The following is a 24,359-nucleotide window of genomic DNA, read 5'->3' on the forward strand; positions in this document are numbered from 1 at the left end:
GCTGGCTCCCAGTCTCCCTGTATACCTCCCTCAGGTCAGGTTATACAGTCTGTATCAGAGAGGCTCCTGTCTCCCTGTATACCTCCCCTCAGGTCAGGTTATACAGTCTGTATCAGAGAGGCTCCTGTCTCCCTGTATACCTCCCCTCAGGTCAGGTTATACAGTCTGTATCAGAGAGGCTCCTGTCTCCCTGTATACCTCCCCTCAGGTCAGGTTATACAGTCTGTATCAGAGAGGCTCCTGTCTCCCTGTATACCTCCCCTCAGGTCAGGTTATACAGTCTGTATCAGAGAGGCTCCTGTCTCCCTGTATACCTCCCCTCAGGTCAGGTTATACAGTCTGTATCAGAGAGGCTCCTGTCTCCCTGTATACCTCCCCTCAGGTCAGGTTATACAGTCTGTATCAGAGAGGCTCCTGTCTCCCTGTATACCTCCCCTCAGGTCAGGTTATACAGTCTGTATCAGAGAGGCTCCTGTCTCCCTGTATACCTCCCCTCAGGTCAGGTTATACAGTCTGTATCAGAGAGGCTCCTGTCTCCCTGTATACCTCCCCTCAGGTCAGGTTATACAGTCTGTATCAGAGAGGCTCCTGTCTCCCTGTATACCTCCCCTCAGGTCAGGTTATACAGTCTGTATCAGAGAGGCTCCTGTCTCCCTGTATACCTCCCCTCAGGTCAGGTTATACAGTCTGTATCAGAGAGGCTGGCTCCTGTCTCCCTGTATACCTCCCCTCAGGTCAGGTTATACAGTCTGTATCAGAGAGGCTCCTGTCTCCCTGTATACCTCCCCTCAGGTCAGGTTATACAGTCTGTATCAGAGAGGCTGGCTCCTGTCTCCCTGTATACCTCCCCTCAGGTCAGGTTATACAGTCTGTATCAGAGAGGCTCCTGTCTCCCTGTATACCTCCCCTCAGGTCAGGTTATACAGTCTGTATCAGAGAGGTTCCTGTCTCCCTGTATACCTCCCCTCAGGTCAGGTTATACAGTCTGTATCAGAGAGGCTCCTGTCTCTATACCTCCCCTCAGGTCAGGTTATACAGTCTGTATCAGAGAGGCTCCTGTCTCCCTGTATACCTCCCCTCAGGTCAGGTTATACAGTATGTATCAGAGAGGCTGGCTCCCGTCTCCCTGTATACCTCCCCTCAGGTCAGGTTATACAGTCTGTATCAGAGAGGCTCCTGTCTCCCTGTATACCTCCCCTCAGGTCAGGTTATACAGTCTGTATCAGAGAGGCTGCTCCCGTCTACCTGTATACCTCCCCTCAGGTCAGGTTATACAGTCTGTATCAGAGAAGCTCCTGTCTCCCTGTATACCTCCCCTCAGGTCAGGTTATACAGTCTGTATCAGAGAGGCTTTCTCCCTGTATACCTCCCCTCAGGTCAGGTTATACAGTCTGTATCAGAGAGGCTCCTGTCTCCCTGTATACCTCCCCTCAGGTCAGGTTATACAGTCTGTATCAGAGAGGCTAGCTCCCGTCTCCCTGTATACCTCCCCTCAGGTCAGGTTATACAGTCTGTATCAGAGAGGCTGGCTCCTGTCTCCCTGTATACCTCCCCTCAGGTCAGGTTATACAGTCTGTATCAGAGAGGCTCCTGTCTCCCTGTATACCTCCCCTCAGGTCAGGTTATACAGTCTGTCTCAGAGAGGCTAGCTCCCGTCTCCCTGTATACCTCCCCTCAGGTCAGGTTATACAGTCTGTATCAGAGAGGCTCCTGTCTCCCTGTATACCTCCCCTCAGGTCAGGTTATACAGTCTGTATCAGAGAGGCTGGCTCCTGTCTCCCTGTATACCTCCCCTCAGGTCAGGTTATACAGTCTGTATCAGAGAGGCTCCTGTCTCCCTGTATACCTCCCCTCAGGTCAGGTTATACAGTCTGTATCAGAGAGGCTTTCTCCCTGTATACCTCCCCTCAGGTCAGGTTATACAGTCTGTATCAGAGAGGCTCCTGTCTCCCTGTATACCTCCCCTCAGGTCAGGTTATACAGTCTGTATCAGAGAGGCTGGCTCCCGTCTCCCTGTATACCTCCCCTCAGGTCAGGTTATACAGTCTGTATCAGAGAGGCTGGCTCCTGTCTCCCTGTATACCTCCCCTCAGGTCAGGTTATACAGTCTGTATCAGAGAGGCTCCTGTCTCCCTGTATACCTCCCCTCAGGTCAGGTTATACAGTCTGTATCAGAGAGGCTTTCTCCCTGTATACCTCCCCTCAGGTCAGGTTATACAGTCTGTATCAGAGAGGCTCCTGTCTCCCTGTATACCTCCCCTCAGGTCAGGTTATACAGTCTGTATCAGAGAGGCTAGCTCCCGTCTCCCTGTATACCTCCCCTCAGGTCATGTTATACAGTGTGTATCAGAGAGGCTCCTGTCTCCCTGTATACCTCCCCTCAGGTCAGGTTATACAGTCTGTATCAGAGAGGCTCCTGTCTCCCTGTATACCTCCCCTCAGGTCAGGTTATACAGCCTGTATCAGAGAGGCTCCTGTCTCCCTGTATACCTCCCCTCAGGTCAGGTTATACAGTCTGTATCAGAGAGGCTGGCTCCTGTCTCCCTGTATACCTCCCCTCAGGTCAGGTTATACAGTCTGTATCAGAGAGGCTCCTGTCTCCCTGTATATCTCCCCTCAGGTCAGGTTATACAGTCTGTATCAGAGAGGCTCCTCTCTCCCTGTATACCTCCCCTCAGGTCAGGTTATACAGTCTGTATCAGAGAGGCTCCTGTCTCCCTGTATACCTCCCCTCAGGTCAGGTTATACAGTCTGTATCAGAGAGGCTCCTGTCTCCCTGTATACCTCCCCTCAGGTCAGGTTATACAGTCTGTATCAGAGAGGCTCCTGTCTCCCTGTATACCTCCCCTCAGGTCAGGTTATACAGTCTGTATCAGAGAGGCTCCTGTCTCCCTGTATACCTCCCCTCAGGTCAGGTTATACAGTCTGTATCAGAGAGGCTCCTGTCTCCCTGTATACCTCCCCTCAGGTCAGGTTATACAGTCTGTATCAGAGAGGCTCCTGTCTCCCTGTATACCTCCCCTCAGGTCAGGTTATACAGTCTGTATCAGAGAGGCTCCTGTCTCCCTGTATACCTCCCCTCAGGTCAGGTTATACAGTCTGTATCAGAGAGGCTCCTGTCTCCCTGTATACCTCCCCTCAGGTCAGGTTATACAGTCTGTATCAGAGAGGCTCCTGTCTCCCTGTATACCTCCCCTCATGTCAGGTTATACAGTCTGTATCAGAGAGGCTCCTGTCTCCCTGTATACCTCCCCTCATGTCAGGTTATACAGTATGTATCAGAGAGGCTCCTGTCTCCCTGTATACCTCCCCTCATGTCAGGTTATACAGTCTGTATCAGAGAGGCTCCTGTCTCCCTGTATACCTCCCCTCAGGTCAGGTTATACAGTCTGTATCAGAGAGGATGGCTCCTGTCTCCCTGTATACCTCCCCTCAGGTCAGGTTATACAGTCTGTATCAGAGAGGCTCCTGTCTCCCTGTATACCTCCCCTCAGGTCAGGTTATACAGTCTGTATCAGAGAGGCTCCTGTCTCCCTGTATACCTCCCCTCAGGTCAGGTTATACAGTCTGTATCAGAGAGGATGGCTCCTGTCTCCCTGTATACCTCCCCTCAGGTCAGGTTATACAGTCTGTATCAGAGAGGCTCCTGTCTCCCTGTATACCTCCCCTCAGGTCAGGTTATACAGTCTGTATCAGAGAGGCTCCCGTCTCCCTGTATACCTCCCCTCAGGTCAGGTTATACAGTATGTATCAGAGAGGCTCCTGTCTCCCTGTATACCTCCCCTCAGGTCAGGTTATACAGTCTGTATCAGAGAGGCTCCTGTCTCCCTGTATACCTCCCCTCAGGTCAGGTTATACAGTCTGTATCAGAGAGGCTCCCGTCTCCCTGTATACCTCCCCTCAGGTCAGGTTATACAGTCTGTATCAGAGAGGCTCCTGTCTCCCTGTATACCTCCCCTCAGGTCAGGTTATACAGTCTGTATCAGAGAGGCTGGCTCCTGTCTCCCTGTATACCTCCCCTCAGGTCAGGTTATACAGTCTGTATCAGAGAGGCTCCTGTCTCCCTGTATACCTCCCCACAGGTCAGGTTATACAGTCTGTATCAGAGAGGCTCCTGTCTCCCTGTATACCTCCCCTCAGGTCAGGTTATACAGTCTGTATCAGAGAGGCTCCTGTCTCCCTGTATACCTCCCCTCAGGTCAGGTTATACAGTCTGTATCAGAGAGGCTCCTGTCTCCCTGTATACCTCCCCTCAGGTCAGGTTATACAGTATGTATCAGAGAGGCTCCTGTCTCCCTGTATATCTCCCCTCAGGTCAGGTTATACAGTATGTATCAGAGAGGCTCCTGTCTCCCTGTATACCTCCCCTCAGGTCAGGTTATACAGTCTGTATCAGAGAGGCTCCTGTCTCCCTGTATACCTCCCCTCAGGTCAGGTTATACAGTCTGTATCAGAGAGGCTCCTGTCTCCCTGTATATCTCCCCTCAGGTCAGGTTATACAGTATGTATCAGAGAGGCTCCTGTCTCCCTGTATACCTCCCCTCAGGTCAGGTTATACAGTCTGTATCAGAGAGGCTGGCTCCTGTCTCCCTGTATACCTCCCCTCAGGTCAGGTTATACAGTCTGTATCAGAGAGGCTCCTGTCTCCCTGTATACCTCCCCTCAGGTCAGGTTATACAGTCTGTATCAGAGAGGCTCCTGTCTCCCTGTATACCTCCCCTCAGGTCAGGTTATACAGTCTGTATCAGAGAGGCAGGCTCCTGTCTCCCTGTATACCTCCCCTCAGGTCAGGTTATACAGTGTGTATCAGAGAGGCTCCTGTCTCCCTGTATACCTCCCCTCAGGTCAGGTTATACAGTCTGTATCAGAGAGGCTGGCTCCTGTCTCCCTGTATACCTCCCCTCAGGTCAGGTTATACAGTCTGTATCAGAGAGGCTGGCTCCTGTCTCCCTGTATACCTCCCCTCAGGTCAGGTTATACAGTCTGTATCAGAGAGGCTCCTGTCTCCCTGTATACCTCCCCTCAGGTCAGGTTATACAGTCTGTATCAGAGAGGTTCCTGTCTCCCTGTATACCTCCCCTCAGGTCAGGTTATACAGTCTGTATCAGAGAGGCTCCTGTCTCTATACCTCCCCTCAGGTCAGGTTATACAGTCTGTATCAGAGAGGCTCCTGTCTCCCTGTATACCTCCCCTCAGGTCAGGTTATACAGTATGTATCAGAGAGGCTGGCTCCCGTCTCCCTGTATACCTCCCCTCAGGTCAGGTTATACAGTCTGTATCAGAGAGGCTCCTGTCTCCCTGTATACCTCCCCTCAGGTCAGGTTATACAGTCTGTATCAGAGAGGCTCCTGTCTCCCTGTATACCTCCCCTCAGGTCAGGTTATACAGTCTGTATCAGAGAGGCTCCCGTCTCCCTGTATACCTCCCCTCAGGTCAGGTTATACAGTATGTATCAGAGAGGCTCCTGTCTCCCTGTATACCTCCCCTCAGGTCAGGTTATACAGTCTGTATCAGAGAGGCTCCTGTCTCCCTGTATACCTCCCCTCAGGTCAGGTTATACAGTCTGTATCAGAGAGGCTCCTGTCTCCCTGTATACCTCCCCTCAGGTCAGGTTATACAGTATGTATCAGAGAGGCTCCTGTCTCCCTGTATACCTCCCCTCAGGTCAGGTTATACAGTCTGTATCAGAGAGGCTGGCTCCTGTCTCCCTGTATACCTCCCCTCAGGTCAGGTTATACAGTCTGTATCAGAGAGGCTCCTGTCTCCCTGTATACCTCCCCTCAGGTCAGGTTATACAGTCTGTATCAGAGAGGCTCCTGTCTCCCTGTATACCTCCCCTCAGGTCAGGTTATACAGTCTGTATCAGAGAGGCAGGCTCCTGTCTCCCTGTATACCTCCCCTCAGGTCAGGTTATACAGTGTGTATCAGAGAGGCTCCTGTCTCCCTGTATACCTCCCCTCAGGTCAGGTTATACAGTCTGTATCAGAGAGGCTGGCTCCTGTCTCCCTGTATACCTCCCCTCAGGTCAGGTTATACAGTCTGTATCAGAGAGGCTCCTGTCTCCCTGTATACCTCCCCTCAGGTCAGGTTATACAGTCTGTATCAGAGAGGTTCCTGTCTCCCTGTATACCTCCCCTCAGGTCAGGTTATACAGTCTGTATCAGAGAGGCTCCTGTCTCTATACCTCCCCTCAGGTCAGGTTATACAGTCTGTATCAGAGAGGCTCCTGTCTCCCTGTATACCTCCCCTCAGGTCAGGTTATACAGTATGTATCAGAGAGGCTGGCTCCCGTCTCCCTGTATACCTCCCCTCAGGTCAGGTTATACAGTCTGTATCAGAGAGGCTCCTGTCTCCCTGTATACCTCCCCTCAGGTCAGGTTATACAGTCTGTATCAGAGAGGCTGCTCCTGGCTCCCTGTATACCTCCCCTCAGGTCAGGTTATACAGTCTGTCTCCATGCAACTGACTGGGTTTGGTTTGTTGAGTATCTGCCTGTTATATTGCATTGAATGTGACTGTGTGCTTCTTCTCATATTTCACACTATTGTCTAATTTTTCTGTCTGTCTTTCTTACTGTTCCTCTAAAAGGGGTTAACTCCCCGTCTGTTGAGCCCCACTCATTGGTTTATTTGTGTGGCCACTACATTCAGTGCACTGTTCCCTATTGCGCACCCCTGTTAAATAACTAGGGGTGTGGGGCCTTTCTTGGAATACTGTATCATGTCTTCCAGGAACAAAGCGCCCAAGGAGAGCAGGCCGCTTCCTATCTTGATGAAGTGGCTCTTTACACGGGTATCTTAAACTCCAAGGTGTCAGCTTCTTCTGTATCGGTTAGGCCCTGAGGCCCTTCCTCATTCTGGCGATGTTCTTTTTGGGCCAAAGTTGTACAAAATAACAGCCCCTAGTGCTCGAGCATCTTCCTTACTCTCCTTTCGCCCACAAGGGAAGGCCAATGGACAGTCCTTTTCTAGGTCCCAGAAGCCCATAAGCAAGCAGTCCTGGCCTACCAGACACCTGGCTGCTAAACCAGCCAATCAAGCCTGCGGATGGACGGGGCAGGCCTCTCCCTGGGGGACCCCAGTGTGGGAGGCTGGCTTCTGCTTTTCTCTGACGCCTGGATGGCGACCACGTAGGATGGCTGGTTTCGCCGCATAGTTTCGCAGGACTACTCTCTGACTTTCAGGAAGCATCCAACGGCAAGGTTTTTTACAAGTTTAAGTTCCTCAACAAGTATTTGCGGGTTCCCAAGTTCCATTTGGAGTCCATCATTTTGGTGCTGGAACCGGGAGATTTCATGACCTACTTGGACATCAGGATACTTATTTACATGTTCCTATCCGACTCCGTCACCAGCACTTCCTTCGGTTTGCAGTCAGGGAGGAGCACTACCAGTTTCGGGCCTTGCCCTTTGGTCTTTCCCATGCTCCTCGTGTGTTCACGAAGGTAATGACGGTCATAGCAGCTCACTTGCGGCGCAAGAGTATCAGAATTCTCCTATACCTGGACGATCTTCTTATTCTAGCCAAATTTCCAGATATACTCAGGGAGCACATTCGCCTTACAATAGATCTTCTTCTACAATTGCCAAATGGTTCATCAATTGGAAGAATTCCTCCCTGACTCCGACCCAGGAGATGCTCCACTTGGGGGCCCTGTTAGATTTAAGGGTTCTGAGTGTTCTTTCCAGTGGACAAGATTCAGTATCTGCAGGACAGGATTCAAGGGTTCTTACTTCATCACCAAGTATCAATTTACACCTGCATGCAGATCCTGGGGTCTCTGGTCTCCACCTTTTCAACATGGTGGAGTACACCCAGTTCTACTCCTGGCCTCTCCAGGCGGAGATTCTGGATGCTGGAATGGTTCTCCTCTCCAGATAAAGCTGCAGACAATCATCCTACCTCGGGAGGTTCGTCTCTCCCTTGCGTGGTGGCTCCAGAGCTCCCCCTTGGACAGGGGTCACCCCTTCTGGATTCAGGACTGGGTCCTTTTCCTTTTGCCAGTCTTCGCGGGTGGGGAGCTTTGACCTGCCAGCAATCTTTTCAGGGTCAATGGACAGCTCAGATGAGCAGTCTCCCGATCAATGTCCTGGAACGTCGAGCTGTCTTCAGGGCTCTCTGTCAGGCTTGGCAATTCCTTCAGCATCACCCAGCCCAGGTACAGTCTCTCCACCAATGCTCCGCTTTGTTTTTCTCCACGGCCGCATCTTTTGCCTCCGGACCGATGCTTCCACCTGGACCTGGCTCGCCTCGCTTTGACGGGGTGGCTCTTGAGACATCCGCCTTGAGAGCTAAAGGTTTTTCGCGGTCAGTCTTCTGCACCATGTTGAATGCGCAAAAGCCTTCATCTGCTAGAGTTTATCATCGGATTTGATGTGCATACTTTTCCTGGTGGTGTTCCAGAGGTTTTAACCCCAGATCCTTCCGACTTTCTTGAGTTTTCTTGTTTCTGCAAACTGGTCTGGATTTGGGTCTTCGTCTGTTTCCTTAAAAATACAGGTCTCTGCCCTTTCGGTTCTATTTCAGAGACAGATTGAAGTGATGCCAGATGTTCGTACCTTCTTTCAGGGAGATATCCAGATGCAGCCTCTATTTGTTCCTCAGGTGGCTCCGTGGGACTTGTCCTCGTTGCTTCAGACACCTCTCTTTGAGCCTTTGGGTTCGGTGGGGCTTCGTTGGCTCCCGTGGAAGACTATTTTCCTTCTGGCTTTTGCATTGGCTCAGAGAATGTCAGACTTGAGCGCACTCATGTTGCTCTCCTTCTCTGGTCTTTCACTCTGACTGGGCCGTTCTTTGGATTTGACTAGGTTACCTTCCAAAGGTGATTTCCAGATTCCACCTCTATCAGGAGATTCTGGTCCCAGCTTTTCAGTCTTCGCAGGATTCAATGGATGAGGCCTCTTTTGGATGTTGTAAGGGCCCTCCGCATCTGTGTCGATCGTACCAGGGATATCCAGAAGTCGGATTCCCTTTTCATACTCTATGGTTTCCACAAGTTTGGCTGGCCGGCTACCAGCAGACCTTAGCCAGGTGGCTCCGCTTTACCGTCCGCCTCGTGTATGTGGCGGCGGACCGCCCGACCCTGGTGAATACTCATTCCACAGGGTCGTTCGGTGCCTCTTGGGCAGCTCGTCGTGGTGCTTCTGCGAAGCAGATTTGCTAGGTGGCCATGTGGTCTTCGGTTTAACAAATGTATCCGTTTTTATGCTGTTGATACCTTCGCCTCCGTGGATGCGTTTTCGGTGACGGGTACTCAGTGCAGCTCCAGAGCGTCCCCTCCCTTGCTTTGGGACGTCCCCAGCGTAGTCCCTGTGTCCCCCTATGTAAGGGTGAAGAAGAAAAGGAGACTTATGTCTTACCTGTTAAGTCCTTTTCTTTGATCTTCAAGGGCGCCTACCCTGTTGCACCTGACTGGCAGGGTTTCTCCTTGTTTTCTGCTTTCCCTGTCTCTTCGGGTGTTTGTTTCTGTGTGTGATGGTCCTCCCGCTCCTGCCTTAGGCTTGCTAACCTGACTGGCCTGCCTTGGCTGGGGACGGGGTTATAGGGTAGGAGGAGCCTGAGCTTGGGGATGGGGACGACATGGGGGGGAGCCTGAGCTGGGGGCATGGTATAGGGGAGGAGGAGCCTGGGCTGGGGGCAGGGTATAGGGGAGGAGCCTGGGGTGTGTCTGGGGTATAAGGGAGGAGAAGCCTGTGCTGGGGGTGGGGTGTGTAGGGGAGGAGGAGCCTGGACTGCACATCTCTAAAGAAATTAACTGTGTGTTGCCCAGACTCCACCTGCCTGCCTATACTCCAGCATTGTCCCTGTGTCCCCTATGGAGTTCAAAGAAAAGGACGTAACAGGTAACGCATACGTCTCTTATTTACTCTGCTGCCCTGTGAGACCTCTCACACTATTACCCTGTTACCCTTGTTGCTCAGTCCTTCTTTCCTATATAACCCTTTCCTCTATATAGTCCGTTCCTCTATATAATCCGTTCCTCGCCCTGTACCCCCCCCCCAGCATGTGCCAATCAGCGCATTTATTTTACGTTATTTTCCTTCTTTCTCCTTAACCATGTGTGGTCCTGCGTGCTGTGTCGTTAACCCTTGGTTGGCCTGTCTTGCTGTGTCAGCGGGAGATCACAGTGAGGTAGGATTGTGGGGAATATTATAATGGGGGGGGGTGATGGTGTGTATTTTATTTTGTGTGTTGTGTAAAGTATCATTAATACATATTTAGACATTATGCAGCGGATGGAGGACAGTAACCTTATACCTACAGTATATATCCTCACACTGTATATATCCATCCTCTGTATATCCTCACACTGTATATATCCATCCTCTGTATATCCACACACTGTATATATCCATCCTCTGTATATCCTCACACTGTATATATCCATCCTCTGTATATCCTCACACTGTATATATCCATCCTCTGTATATCCTCACACTGTATATATCCATCCTCTGTATATCCTCCTCACACTGTATATATCCATCCTCTGTATATCCTCACACTGTATATATCCATCCTCTGTATATCCTCCTCACACTGTATATATCCATCCTCTGTATATCCTCCTCACACTGTATATATCCATCCTCTGTATATCCTCCTCACACTGTATATATCCATCCTCTGTATATCCTCCTCACACTGTATATATCCATCCTCTGTATATCCTCCTCACACTGTATATATCCATCCTCTGTATATCCTCCTCACACTGTATATATCCATCCTCTGTATATCCTCCTCACACTGTATATATCCATCCTCTGTATATCCTCCTCACACTGTATATATCCATCCTCTGTATATCCTCCTCACACTGTATATATCCATCCTCTGTATATCCTCCTCACACTGTATATATCCATCCTCTGTATATCCTCCTCACACTGTATATATCCATCCTCTGTATATCCTCCTCACACTGTATATATCCATCCTCTGTATATCCTCCTCACACTGTATATATCCATCCTCTGTATATCCTCCTCACACTGTATATATCCATCCTCTGTATATCCTCCTCACACTGTATATATCCATCCTCTGTATATCCTCCTCACACTGTATATATCCATCCTCTGTATATCCTCCTCACACTGTATATATCCATCCTCTGTATATCCTCCTCACACTGTATATATCCATCCTCTGTATATCCTCCTCACACTGTATATATCCATCCTCTGTATATCCTCCTCACACTGTATATATCCATCCTCTGTATATCCTCCTCACACTGTATATATCCATCCTCTGTATATCCTCCTCACACTGTATATATCCATCCTCTGTATATCCTCCTCACACTGTATATATCCATCCTCTGTATATCCTCCTCACACTGTATATATCCATCCTCTGTATATCCTCCTCACACTGTATATATCCATCCTCTGTATATCCTCCTCACACTGTATATATCCATCCTCTGTATATCCTCCTCACACTGTATATATCCATCCTCTGTATATCCTCCTCACACTGTATATATCCATCCTCTGTATATCCTCCTCACACTGTATATATCCATCCTCTGTATATCCTCCTCACACTGTATATATCCATCCTCTGTATATCCTCCTCACACTGTATATATCCATCCTCTGTATATCCTCCTCACACTGTATATATCCATCCTCTGTATATCCTCCTCACACTGTATATATCCATCCTCTGTCACCTAATAAGTCTATGACCATGCTGTTCGTGCTGCCCTCGCTCTGCCGCTTCCTCTGACCGCGCTGCCCTCGCTCTGCCGCTTCCTCTGACCGCGCTGCTCTCGCTCCCCCTTTCCCTTATCATCCATCTGGGGGATGCCGTAACCTCTGGGTTATGTATAGTGAGCTGTGGACTCCGGCACTAACTGAGACTGGCCCCACCGCCTGTATAACCCCTCCCCTTCCACTAGGACCTCAGTCTTGTTGTTAGTGCCTTGGAGTAAGGCACCAGCTAGGTCCTAGCTCTTTTAGTTAGGTTAATGTCTTTGTTTTGCTGTGTGATTTGGGTGCTTAGTCCCTGGCAACAGACGACAGCCGCTAGCAGAGTGGGAGTTAGGTAGAAATAGAGGGTTTGTGTGACCCCTGTATCTCACTCTAAAGACGGCCTCTGGGAGAGTCACTAAACTCCATAGTCCCTGGGACTCTCTCCGTACCAGACACACATCTGGGGGGGCTGCTGACATAGAGGTACAGTAAGCTTGATACACTTTCTCATGTAAAGACATTGGTGCTGTATTACTGCCGGGCATGTTACTACTCACGTGGCAGTGCGGCGTCAGTCCCCCGACGGCTTCTGGTCCGATAGAGATTACAGAACAAGAGCATGCTGTGGCTTATTGGCCACGCTCCCATGACGTGGCACCGCCTATGACATCATCACTAAGAGCCGCTGTACACAGCACTGTGGATCTTCGGAGGGAGACGCCAGCGGCTAGGGAACGCCTATGATAAGACGAAATTCGGCTGGATCATCAATTTTCCCAAATCACATTTAATACCGTCTCGGAGGATGGTATTTTTGGGTCATCTTTTCGACACCCAAATTCAGGATCTTCAAACCAGAATAAGGATCGTTTTACAGATGCCTCATATCTCAGTCCTCAGGGCTATACAGTTACAGGGAAATATGGTGGCTTCGTTCTAAACCGTTCCTCTCGCTAGACTCCATGCCCGACCACTGCAAAACCTATTTCTTCATTGATGGGTAAAGTCAGACCCTCGATTAAACAGACAGATGTACAAATTATCTCTGCAAACCCGTCAGTCACTCCTATGGTTGGGTTCCAGCCATTTCTGCAGTTTACATTCTTGGGGTGCATAGCTGTGAGGAGAACATCTGAAGTCGCCACTGTGTGCATCCAGGGGAATGAGAATTACACCAGGAAGTGTTTGCGGAAATAGTTTCCAGATAGGGGTCTCCAGACATAGATCTAATGGCTTCCTGTTTCAGCAGAAAACTTCCAAGGTACGGATCTCGGTCCGGGGATCCTCAGGCATGCCATGACAGCACCTTGGTTGTTCCGGCTGTTACATCTTCCTGCTCTCGTAATGTTACCATGGGTACTTCATCTGATTCGATCTGTGGCCTCGCCAAGTCATTCTGCTGGCTCCAGACTGGCCGTAATGTCATTGGTACGCAGTTGTTAGGAACATGTTGGCAGATGTTCCGTATCGGCTTCCCCTGCGTACATATCTTTTACTTTAGGGCCCAATTTGCCCCGCTTGGCTTTGACAGCATGGTTCTTGAATTCAACATCTTGAGGGCCAAGGGGTTTTCAGAATCTGTTTTAAAAGCCATAATACAGATGACATGCTTCTATTTATATCGAACCCTCTCCAATCTTTACCAGCTATTACTGCTCTTATTGATAGTTTTGGTACGTTTGCCGGCTTCAGAGTTACTACTCCAAGTCTAAGCTATTGCCTTTAGCCACTGACTCTTCCTATTTTAGTTCTTCTAACCCTAACCCACGTTTCTCCTGCTGCAGCTCCCCTCTAAAATATTTGGGGGGTTTTATTGCAAAGGCGTCATCTTCCCTGTACTCTGTACACTTCAAACCAGTGTTGTCCTCGATTAAAGCCCTGATCACTAATTGGATGTCTTTGCCTTTATCACTATCTGGCCGCATAGCAGTGATTAAAAGTGTCATATATCCTTCAGATGCTTCCCTTATCATTATCTATATCCGATGCTAAAGACATTCGCTCCCTTTTTACCACTTTTATTTGGAATGCCAAGAAGCCCCGTATCGCATATGCCAAACTGATTTTACCTAAGTTGGAGGGTGGCTTCAGCCTCCCAGATGTCTCTGCCTTTGCCCAGGTGGTTCTCTTCAGATACAGTTCAGACTGGCTCCTGCGGAACACTCATTTCACTAATTGTCACCTAGAAGAAGCCCTTTTTTATCCGTACTCCCCCAGTGCTCTATTGCATACTCCCAAGAAACAGATTCCTTGCACAATAGTGTCCAATGTGCTGTTCTCACATACTTACAAGGCGTGGTGCACTATCAATAAAAGACCACACTAGCTCCCCTTATAATACCTTCTGGGGTGATCCCTGTCTCTCTCCTGGTTTGGATATTGGGGTGTGTGTGACCTGGAAACAGCTTGGCATCACTGATATTCGGGATATCTTTGACCCTGGAGGTTCTATCCGCACAATTGATTAGTTTCGGGAAACCTTTGCCATTCCTCATAAGTGCTTCTTTATGTATCTACAAATTAGGCACTTTGCTCAAACGAGACCCCCCGCTTTGCCAGTTGCCACAAATGCTGACTCAGACAAAAGCAGACAATACTGTATATTATCAATTAGCCGTACAAGTACATTTAGGATACGTTATTTATACCCATCTTATTTTCTTAATTACATTTTTTTTATTGAAACATGACATATCGATACAATAGTTGTATAGTTGACCTGAATATAAGGTTGATAGTACAAGCGATATGTAAACAATATAATATAGAAAAACAGAGGTGCATTCATACTGGACAAAAGCGACACTGGAAACAAAAGATAATTTAAAAAAGTATAACAGGTAATAACCAGAGCCACAGGGTTAACATTAAAGTATCAACATGTCTATGCCTCAAACTATTTTCTTAATTTTCCTATCCAAACAAATGGGGCATCTCAGGATTGGATACCAGAGAGGACCAGATATGATCAAACAGTGCAGTGGAAAATTGAGTGTAATGTTAACAATCCGAACTACGGGCAGAAGGGAGAATGTAAAACTTTACAGTGAAGGAGTATTAGCCCAGATATAATATTGTAAATAAAAATGTTGTCAAAGAAAAACAATATGGGAAAACTGAACATAAGGGGAAGGGGAAACAAAACAGTGAGAGGTAAAAACAAAAACAGTAAAGTTACATTAAAATTCTAAGCAAAGAAAGAGAAAAAAAAAAAACGAAACAAAGGAAAACATTGTCGCTATTAAATAACTTGCTGTAACAAAAAGCAGTGTAATAACCAAGCAAAGCATAGGTTACCTATAGGAAAAGCACATCTATTTCTATTAAAATATGCTAGAATTTAAATAAGTAGACAACATGAAATGTAAAGAAGTTCCCATGGATGTATGGTATTATAAGTGTCAAATAACTAATGGCAGTACACTATTCCATAAGACTAATATTTAGGGGCTGGACACAATCCTAGACGGCAATCTTAAGACCGAACACATAAGATATCACAATGGTGTAAGGAAAATGGCAGTTAACCATTATCAAAAACCTGTATTTTTAGTGGGCGGCCAAGGGAGAACCTACGTGGGTGTTTGGGGACAAAACCAGTATGAGGAGGCATTGAGAGGGAGCTAGTTTTAAATAGAACCATGGAAAAGTTGGTGTCATCCCAATTATCAAAACAATTTGCTGTTACAAGCCAGGGAATGTCTGCAACTCGTAGACCATCAGGGCACAGGCAAAAAATGTTGTCACAATGTGAAAGTTGTCTGTAAGCCGCTACATCCCGGGCAGAAGATAATTCCACACCGATAGTGTGAGATAATTGTGACTTGACAGGAGATCCAGGGGTCCATATGAGGATAAAGGTAGTCTGGTTTTGTTGAGAATGGAGAATATCAACCTCAGCAATCTGGGATGAAGGTATTTTGGCCTGCTGAGTACAAAATTCCAGAGGGAGAGGGGCTAGGACTCCCAGACTGCCAGGACCATCAGCAACTGTAGCTACAAAATTTGCTGAGGATTCAATTTTAGAGAGAGTGGCATTTAGTTTCAAATCTAGTTTCTCCATCCAATTATCAATGTGGCTTAGAAGGACACGAGCAATGGCTTCTGCCAGCTCAATGATAGGCAAGGAGTGAACAGAAAGCATTATCACATCTGGTGTAGTACACATTAAATTCCAAAGACCTTGTGGAGGAGAGGAAGGGATTGAAAAACCAATCTGTTATGAAATGTGTTATATAGGGATTTAGAAGTTACACACACAAATAACAGGAGATAAAATATATCAAAATATTGTCTAACAATTATACAAAGCGTCACTAGAGGGCATCAGGACCTCATAAATGTTTAGACACAAAATCCTCAAACTAACACGGCAAATTAGCAAAGCATGTAATATAATGGAATACAGATATACCCATCTTATTTGAAAATATAAAATACTGCCCTTGGGCTGGTACACTGAAAAATTGGGTGAATGATCTCCGTTCCCTGGAGTCTTCTGAGATGCGCTGTTCCACTTCTTAGAAATACTTACACTCAATGGATCTACAGGAGGTTCACCTAAGAGTTCTTCACAGAGCAAATGTCTCGCAAGCCCAGAGAAAACACATGGTCACAGGTGAATCTGGTTACTCTCCAAAATGTGGTGCGATGGATTCTTCCACAACTTCTGGGAATGCGGCAAAATAAGGCGTTTTTGGGATAAGGTAGTAGCATTTATACACCAAGTCTCTTCTATCAATCTGATCAAACATCCTATTCCCTGTCTGTTTGTAAACTTTTCACATTTGGGATCTAATTTTAAACATATAGTTCCGGCAATCTCTGTTATTTTAACGGTGATTTTGATGCATTGGATCCAAAATCCCACCTTTACTTACTGAGGTTAAGGCTGTGGTGCTAAAACTATGTATTATGATGGTCAGGCCGCATTGCTGGGGATTGAGATGGGGGTGAAGCGTTTCTATACAAAGTGGGAAACAACAACAGATCCAGAAGATGTTTGAATCCAGCACTTGGAACCTTCTCAGACAGCTCTTATGATCATTTATGCTTCAGTTTGCAGTACATTTTTATTTTTCTCTATAAGCGCCTTATTACATTAGACATTTACTTAATGGAAAACATACGCTTTAAGCTACAACTCTTTGTCTTGTCTCACCTCTTCCCCCTTTTATTGCCTACATCTTTCTATGTTTTTTATTATCATTTTTTCATGGTGCTGCTGGTATTGGTTTGTGTTATACGGGACGATAAACCTTGTGTCTCACATATACAGTATTGCTTCCTCCTATCATTATCCTGTGTTATGCCTCAGCCCATCCTACTGCTGGACCACCATAGTATTTTCCTCTTCTTGTGACCTCTGCCTTATGGACCACGAAGACTTTCTTACTGATACATGAATGGGCCACGAGTACTTTTGCCGTTTATCTGCTTCCTGAGTCATCCTTCTGTTTGTACGCTGTATTATTCTTGCATTGTTTACCTGTGGATGACTAATTGTATGGTCCCAATGTCATTACATTGTTTTGTACTATTGAAAAATTAATAAAGTGCTTATTAAAAATAATCCATAATACAGGCTCGCAAACCAGTCACTTCCCAGATTTATCATCGGATATGGAAGATGTATTTATTTCTTGGTGTGAACGACACAAGTTTAAACCTGAAAGGTTCCGAGTGTCTCGTCTTTTGTCTTTTCTGCAAGATGATTGGTTAAGGGTCTTAGATTGTCCTCTCTTAAGGGACAAATTTCGGCCCCATCGATCCTGTTTCAAAGGAAATTGGCCTCTATTCCTGAAGTTCAGACCTTCTTGCACGGTGTTCTTCGCATACAGCCTCCTTATGTCTTGCCGGTTCCTCCTTGGGACTTGAATTATTTTTGGAGGCTCTTCAAAAGGCACCTTTGAGCCATTGGATCTGGAATTGCGATATCTCTCTGGAGGCTGTTTTCCTTTTGGAAAGAGAGAAACTAGTAACCGCGCTCTTAGGAGTGTATACCATCAGCAATTAGAAAATACATTTAATACAAATATATAAACATGTAAAAAACACATATATACACAATTAACATATTAGGTAACACAATATAAAATGCTGTAATAAATTCCCATCTAATTAGGTGCTCAGCTGGTAGCTAATTGTTCTTTTTGTTAGAAGCACAATAAAATCTCTTGGGATAAACTCTGATGTTATAAAAAAAATAGTTGTAGACATGAATATCCCCAATGTCTTAAGTAATCCTGACCAATTATCCGCGTCCGGCTAAGCGGATCAATATATAGGAAATTCACAGATGGATATAGAATGATAACAACCCCTCAGAGAGAGTTATAAATTGCCAGTGTCCCCTTTGTTAACATTGATGTAAAACCGAGTAAGTAAAGAATTATATATACTTGTATTGATTTGAACTGTATATACACAGCGCATTGAATTTGCTCTGTCCGTTTAAGCGTGAATATATTGTCACTCACCCGGTTCTTGTTAGACCAGAAAAAATGGACCAGATTGGGGATGGAGTTTGGGAGCGTTAGCAGCGCTGTGTAAGATGCTTGTCAACCTCACAGTGTATATGCGCACACCGCTCTCCCATCTCCTCTGCGTGTAAATGCCGGTCTTGGTCTGTGGGTCCCGTCTTTGTCTGGATGCAGGCTGATATTGTCGGAGCAGAGACCACCAAGAGCGTGGGGTGCTAGACCGGAAGGGAATGACCAGGCTGAGGATAGTATAAGGAGCACTATTGGCACTGTATTAGAAACTTATCAGCCACGTGGTGTATGAACGGGCACCGTTCTCCCCTCACCTCTTCGTGTGAGCACTGGTCTCAATAAGCAGATCCCGCCGTGGTCTAAGTGTGAGAGTCGCTGGTTGGCACAGCTCGCGTGACGTTTGGCTGGCAGCGTCCGCTCTGTTTTTCCGGGTTTACTATTTCCTCAGCAAGGAGGGCAAGATGAAGGAGGAGGACATTGCCTCAGCCAGAAGAGTATCTGAATTAGTGGCTCTTTCCTGTTAATCTCCGATTTTCGTTTTTCATGAGGATAGGGTGGTGTTACGCACCATTCCTTCCTTTCTTCCAAAGGTGGTGTCCGCTTTGCACATGAACCAGGATATTGTCCTTCCAGCTATTCGCCAGGACTCAGTGACTTGTGAAGCTTCTTCCTTAGCATTGTTGGATGTGGTACATGCGTTACGCATTTACTTGGACCGTACTGCGCCTTTGAGGCGTACAAATTCCCTGTTGGTGCTGATTGATGCACCAAATAGAAGCTGGCCTGCCTCAAAAGGATCCATCGCTACACTTCTGCCATTAGGCAGGCGTATTTGTCCTTTAATATGATGGTTTCGGGCTCACTGGACTCGTGCTGTCGGAGCCTCTTGGCCTGCACGGTATGGTGCCACACTTTAACAAAATGTTACCGCTTCCATACATTTGGAGCAAGATACGCTAGTGTTTGCTGAAAAATTCTTCGAGTGGTCGGTTCCAACGCTCCTCCCCCCCCCCCATTAAATTTTCTTGCTTTGGTATATCCCAGAGGTAATGACATCCTCCAGATGGATGAAAACGGTAATACAATTTTTAGTCACCGTAAAATCTCTGCCTTGGAGTCCATCTGGGGGATGCCGGGATCCCTCCCTTGTTTGGTTTCATACTAGTGACCTGTTGGATTCTGGTTTCTCAGTTCTTCTATGGGTCTTTCTCCATCTTTGTTAAACATAGACTGAGGTTCTAGTGGAAGGGGAGGGGGTTATATAGGGGCTGGGAGCCACTCTTAGTGCCTGACTCCACAGCTACCTATACATAACCCAGAGGTTATGGCATCCCCCAGATGGACTTCAAGGAAGAGATTTTATGGTGAGTAAATATTGTATTTTTTCCCCTGACCACGCTGCTCTCTTCCTCTTCCCCTGACCACGCTGCTCTCTTCCTCTTCCCCTGACCACTCTGCTCTCTTCCTCTTCCCCTGACCACGCTGCTCTCTTCCTCTTCCCCTGACCACGCTGCTCTCTTTCTCTTCCCCTGACCACCCTGCTCTATTCCTCTTCCCCTGGCCGCGCTGCTCTCGCTCCCCCTTTCTCCTCACGCTGCTCTCTTCCTCTTCCCCTGACCACGCTGCTCTCTTCATCTTCCCCTGGCCGCACTGCTCTCTTCCTCTTCCCCAGACCACGCTGCTCTCTTCCTCTTCCCCTGACCACGCTGCTCTCTTCTTCCCCTGGCCGCGCTGCTCTCGCTCCCCCTTTCTCCTCACGCTGCTCTCTTCCTCTTCCCCTGGCCACGCTGCTCTCTTCCTCTTCCCCTGGCCGCGCTGCTCTCTTCCTCTTCCCCTGACCACGCTGCTCTCTTCCTCTTCCCCTGGCCGCGCTGCTCTCGCTCCCCCTTTCTCCTCACGCTGCTCTCTTCCTCTTCCCCTGACCACGCTGCTCTCTTCCTCTTCCCCTGGCCGCACTGCTCTCTTCCTCTTCCCCTGACCACGCTGCTCTCTTCCTCTTCCCCTGACCACGCTGCTCTCTTCCTCTTCCCCTGACCGCGCTGCTCTCTTCCTCTTCCCCTGGCCGCGCTGCTCTCGCTCCCCCTTTCTCCTCACGCTGCTGTCCGTCTGTCTGCTTCTCACACTACATCACTACCCCAATGAAAGACCGGTCACATCGCTGCGCGCATACTATGATGGTATCACAGGAGCGATTGTCATATCTCCATCTCTCATTGCTGCTCTCATTTCCTTCTCATGTTGTCTCTACTGCGCCTTCCATTATTCCCTCTTTTCCCCTTTGCCGTTCCTGTCCTGATTTTTCTTACATTGTCTCTGTCTGTCTTTCTTTATTTACCTCTCACTTGTCCTTTGGTTTCTTTTTCCTATTCTGATTCCATGTCTTCTCCATGCCATACTTCACAGAGGATGCAACGCTGGGACATGTGAGAGCCGCTGCATGTGCCTCTGCCTCTGATTATGCATGCTAAGGGTCACTAAGGACTGAGATGTTTGTCACATGGACGCCTGTACTAATCCTTATATTGGAAAAATGTTAAGGAATTTATATGTAGTGAGATGTGCTGGGTACTACTTTGTAGTAACATGTGCTGGATACTGCCTTCTGGTTGGATGGTTTGCTGAATACTGCCTTGTGGTTGGATGTGCTAGATACTGCCTTGTAGTGAGCTGTTGTGCTGGATACTGCCTTGTACTGAGATGTGCTGGATACTGCCTTGTAGTGAGATGCGCTGGATACTGCCTTGTAGTGAGATGCGCTGGATACTGCCTTGTAGTGAGATGTGCTGGATACTCCCTTGTAGTCAGATGTGCTGGATACTGCCTTGTAGTGAGATGTGCTGGATACTGCCTTGTAGTGAGATGTGCTGGATACTGCCTTGTAGTGAGATGTGCTGGATACTGCCTTGTAGTGAGATGTGCTGGATACTGCCTTGTAGTGAGATGTGCTGGATACTGTCTTGTGGTTGGATGGTGTGCTGGGTACTACTGCCTTGTAGTGAGGTGTGCTGGATACTGCCTTGTAGTGAGCTGTTGTGCTGGATACTGCCTTGTAGTGAGCTGTTGTGCTGGATACTGCCTTGTACTGAGATGTGCTGGATACTGCCTTGTACTGAGATGTGCTGGATACTGCCTTGTACTGGATACTGCCTTGTAGTGAGATGTGCTGGATACTGCCTTGTACTGGATACTGCCTTGTAGTGAGATGTGCTGGATACTGCCTTGTGGTGAGCTGTTGTGCTGGATACTGCCTTGTAGTGAGATGTGCTGGATACTGCCTTGTAGTGAGATGTGCTGGATACTGCCCTGTAGTGAGCTGGTGTGATGGATACTGCCTTGTAGTGAGATGTGCTGGATACTGCCTTGTAGTGAGGTGTGCTGGATACTGCCTTTTAGTGAGGTGTTGTGCTGGATACTGCCTTTTAGTGAGGTGTTGTGCTGGATACTGCCTTGTACTGAGATGTGCTGGATACTGCCTTGTAGTGAGATGTGCTGGATACTGCCTTGTAGTGAGATGTGCTGGATACTGCCTTGTGGTGAGCTGTTGTGCTGGATACTGCCTTGTAGTGAGATGTGCTGGATACTGCCTTGTAGTAAGAGGTGCTGGATACTGCCTTGTAGTGAGATGTGCTGGATACTGCCCTGTAGTGAGCTGGTGTGCTGGATACTGCCTTGTAGTAAAGTGTTCTGGGTACTGCCTTGTAGTGAGCTGGTGTGATGGATACTGCCTTGTAGTAAGATGTGCTGGATACTGCCTTGTAGTGAGGTGTGCTGGATACTGCCTTGTAGTGAGATGTGCTGGATACTGCCTTGTACTGAGATGTGCTGGATACTGCCTTGTACTGAGATGTGCTGGATACTGCCTTGTACTGAGATGTGCTGGATACTGCCTTGTACTGAGATGTGCTGGATACTGCCTTGTAGTGAGCTGGTGTGATGGATACTGCCTTGTAGTGAGCTGGTGTGATGGATACTGCCTTGTACTAAGATGTGCTGGATACTGCCTTGTACTGAGGTGTGCTGGATACTGCCTTGTAGTGAGATGTGCTGGATACTGCCTTGTAGTGAGCTGGTGTGATGGATACTGCCTTGTACTAAGATGTGCTGGATACTGCCTTGTAGTAAGATTTGCTGGATACTGCCTTGTAGTGTTGTGTGCTGGATACTGCCTTGTAGTGAGGTGCGCTGGATACTGCCTTGTAGTGAGATGCGCTGGATACTGCCTTGTAGTGAGATGCGCTGGATACTGCCTTGTAGTGAGATGTGCTGGATACTGCCTTGTAGTGAGATGTGCTGGATACTGCCTTGTAGTGAGATGTGCTGGATACTGCCTTGTAGTTAGATGTGCTGGATACTGCCTTGTAGTGAGATGTGCTGGATACTCCCTTGTAGTGAGATGTGCTGGATACTCCCTTGTAGTGAGATGTGCTGGATACTGCCTTGTAGTAAGATGTGCTGGATACTGCCTTGTAGTGAGATGTGCTGGATACTGCCTTGTAGTGAGATGTGCTGGATACTGCCTTGTAGTGAGATGTGCTGGATACTGCCTTGTAGTGAGATGTGCTGGATACTGCCTTGTAGTGAGATGTGCTGGATACTGCCTTGTAGTGAGGTGTGCTGGATACTGCCTTGTAGTGAGCTGGTGTGCTGGATACTGCCTTGTAGTGAGCTGGTGTGCTGGATACTGCCTTGTAGTGAGATGTGCTGGATACTGCCTTGTAGTAAGATGTGCTGGATACTGCCTTGTAGTGAGCTGTTGTGCTGGATACTGCCTTCTAATGAGCTGGTGTGCTGGGTACTGCCTTGTAGTGAGCTGGTGTGATGGATACTGCCTTGTACTGAGATGTGCTGGATACTGCCTTGTACTGAGATGTGCTGGATACTGCCTTGTACTGAGATGTGCTGGATACTGCCTTGTACTGAGATGTGCTGGATACTGCCTTGTACTGAGATGTGCTGGATACTGCCTTATAGTGAGATGTGCTGGATACTGCCTTGTAGTGAGCTGGTGTGATGGATACTGCCTTGAACTAAGATGTGCTGGATACTGCCTTGTAGTAAGATTTGCTGGATACTGCCTTGTAGTGAGGTGTGCTGGATACTGCCTTGTAGTGAGGTGTGCTGGATACTGCCTTGTAGTCAGATGTGCTGGGTACTGCCTTGTACTGAGATGTGCTGGATACTGCCTTGTACTGAGATGTGCTGGATACTGCCTTGTACTGAGATGTGCTGGATACTGCCTTGTACTGAGATGTGCTGGATACTGCCTTGTACTGAGATGTGCTGGATACTGCCTTGTACTGAGATGTGCTGGATACTGCCTTGTACTGAGATGTGCTCGATACTGCACTGTAGTGAGCAGGTGTGCTGGATACTGCCTTGTAGAGACCTGGTGTGCTGGGTACTACCTTGTAGTAACATGTGCTGGATACTGCCTTCTGGTTGGATGGTTTGCTGGATACTGCCTTGTGGTTGGATGTGCTGGATACTGCCTTGTAGTGAGATGTTGTGCTGGATACTGCCTTCTAGTGAGCTGGTGTGCTGGATACTGCCTTCTAGTGAGCTGGTGTGCTGGATACTGCCTTGTAGTGAGCTGGTGTTCTGGATACTGCCTTGTAGTGAGATGTGCTGGATACTGCCTTGTAGTAAGATGTGCTGGATACTGCCTTGTAGTGAGGTGTGCTGGATACTGCCTTGTAGTGAGGTGTGCTGGATACTGCCTTGTAGTGAGATGTGCTGGATACTGCCTTGTACTGAGATGTGCTGGATACTGCCTTGTACTGAGATGTGCTGGATACTGCCTTGTACTGAGATGTGCTGGATACTGCCTTGTACTGAGATGTGCTGGATACTGCCTTGTACTGAGATGTGCTGGATACTGCCTTGTAGTGAGCTGGTGTGCTGGATACTGCCTTGTAGTGAGCTGGTGTTCTGGATACTGCCTTGTAGTGAGATGTGCTGGATACTGCCTTGTAGTGAGATGTGCTGGATACTGCCTTGTAGTGAGATGTGCTGGATACTGCCTTGTAGTGAGCTGGTGTGCTGGATACTGCCTTGTAGTAAGAGGTGCTGGATACTACCTTGTAGTGAGCTGGTGTGCTGGATACTGCCTTGTAGTAAGAGGTGCTGGATACTGCCCTGTAGTGAGCTGGTGTGCTGGATAC

General features: G+C 47.8%; 1 pseudogene across 1 annotated transcript in view; it reads left to right on the forward strand.

The window, feature by feature from the left end:
- Nucleotides 1–24,359, forward strand: part of LOC148433692 (uridine-cytidine kinase-like 1) — a 143,093-nt pseudogene that overhangs the window by 37,854 nt on the left and 80,880 nt on the right. The window contains exon 7 of the transcript XR_015876866.1: nt 20,602–20,621. The product of XR_015876866.1 is annotated as a uridine-cytidine kinase-like 1 (transcript). The remainder of the gene's footprint in view (nt 1–20,601; nt 20,622–24,359) is intronic.

The sequence above is a fragment of the Taudactylus pleione genome, unplaced genomic scaffold, assembly GCF_031769625.1.
Source record: "Taudactylus pleione unplaced genomic scaffold, aTauple2 ptg002170l, whole genome shotgun sequence".
Lineage (NCBI taxonomy): Eukaryota > Metazoa > Chordata > Amphibia > Anura > Myobatrachidae > Taudactylus > Taudactylus pleione.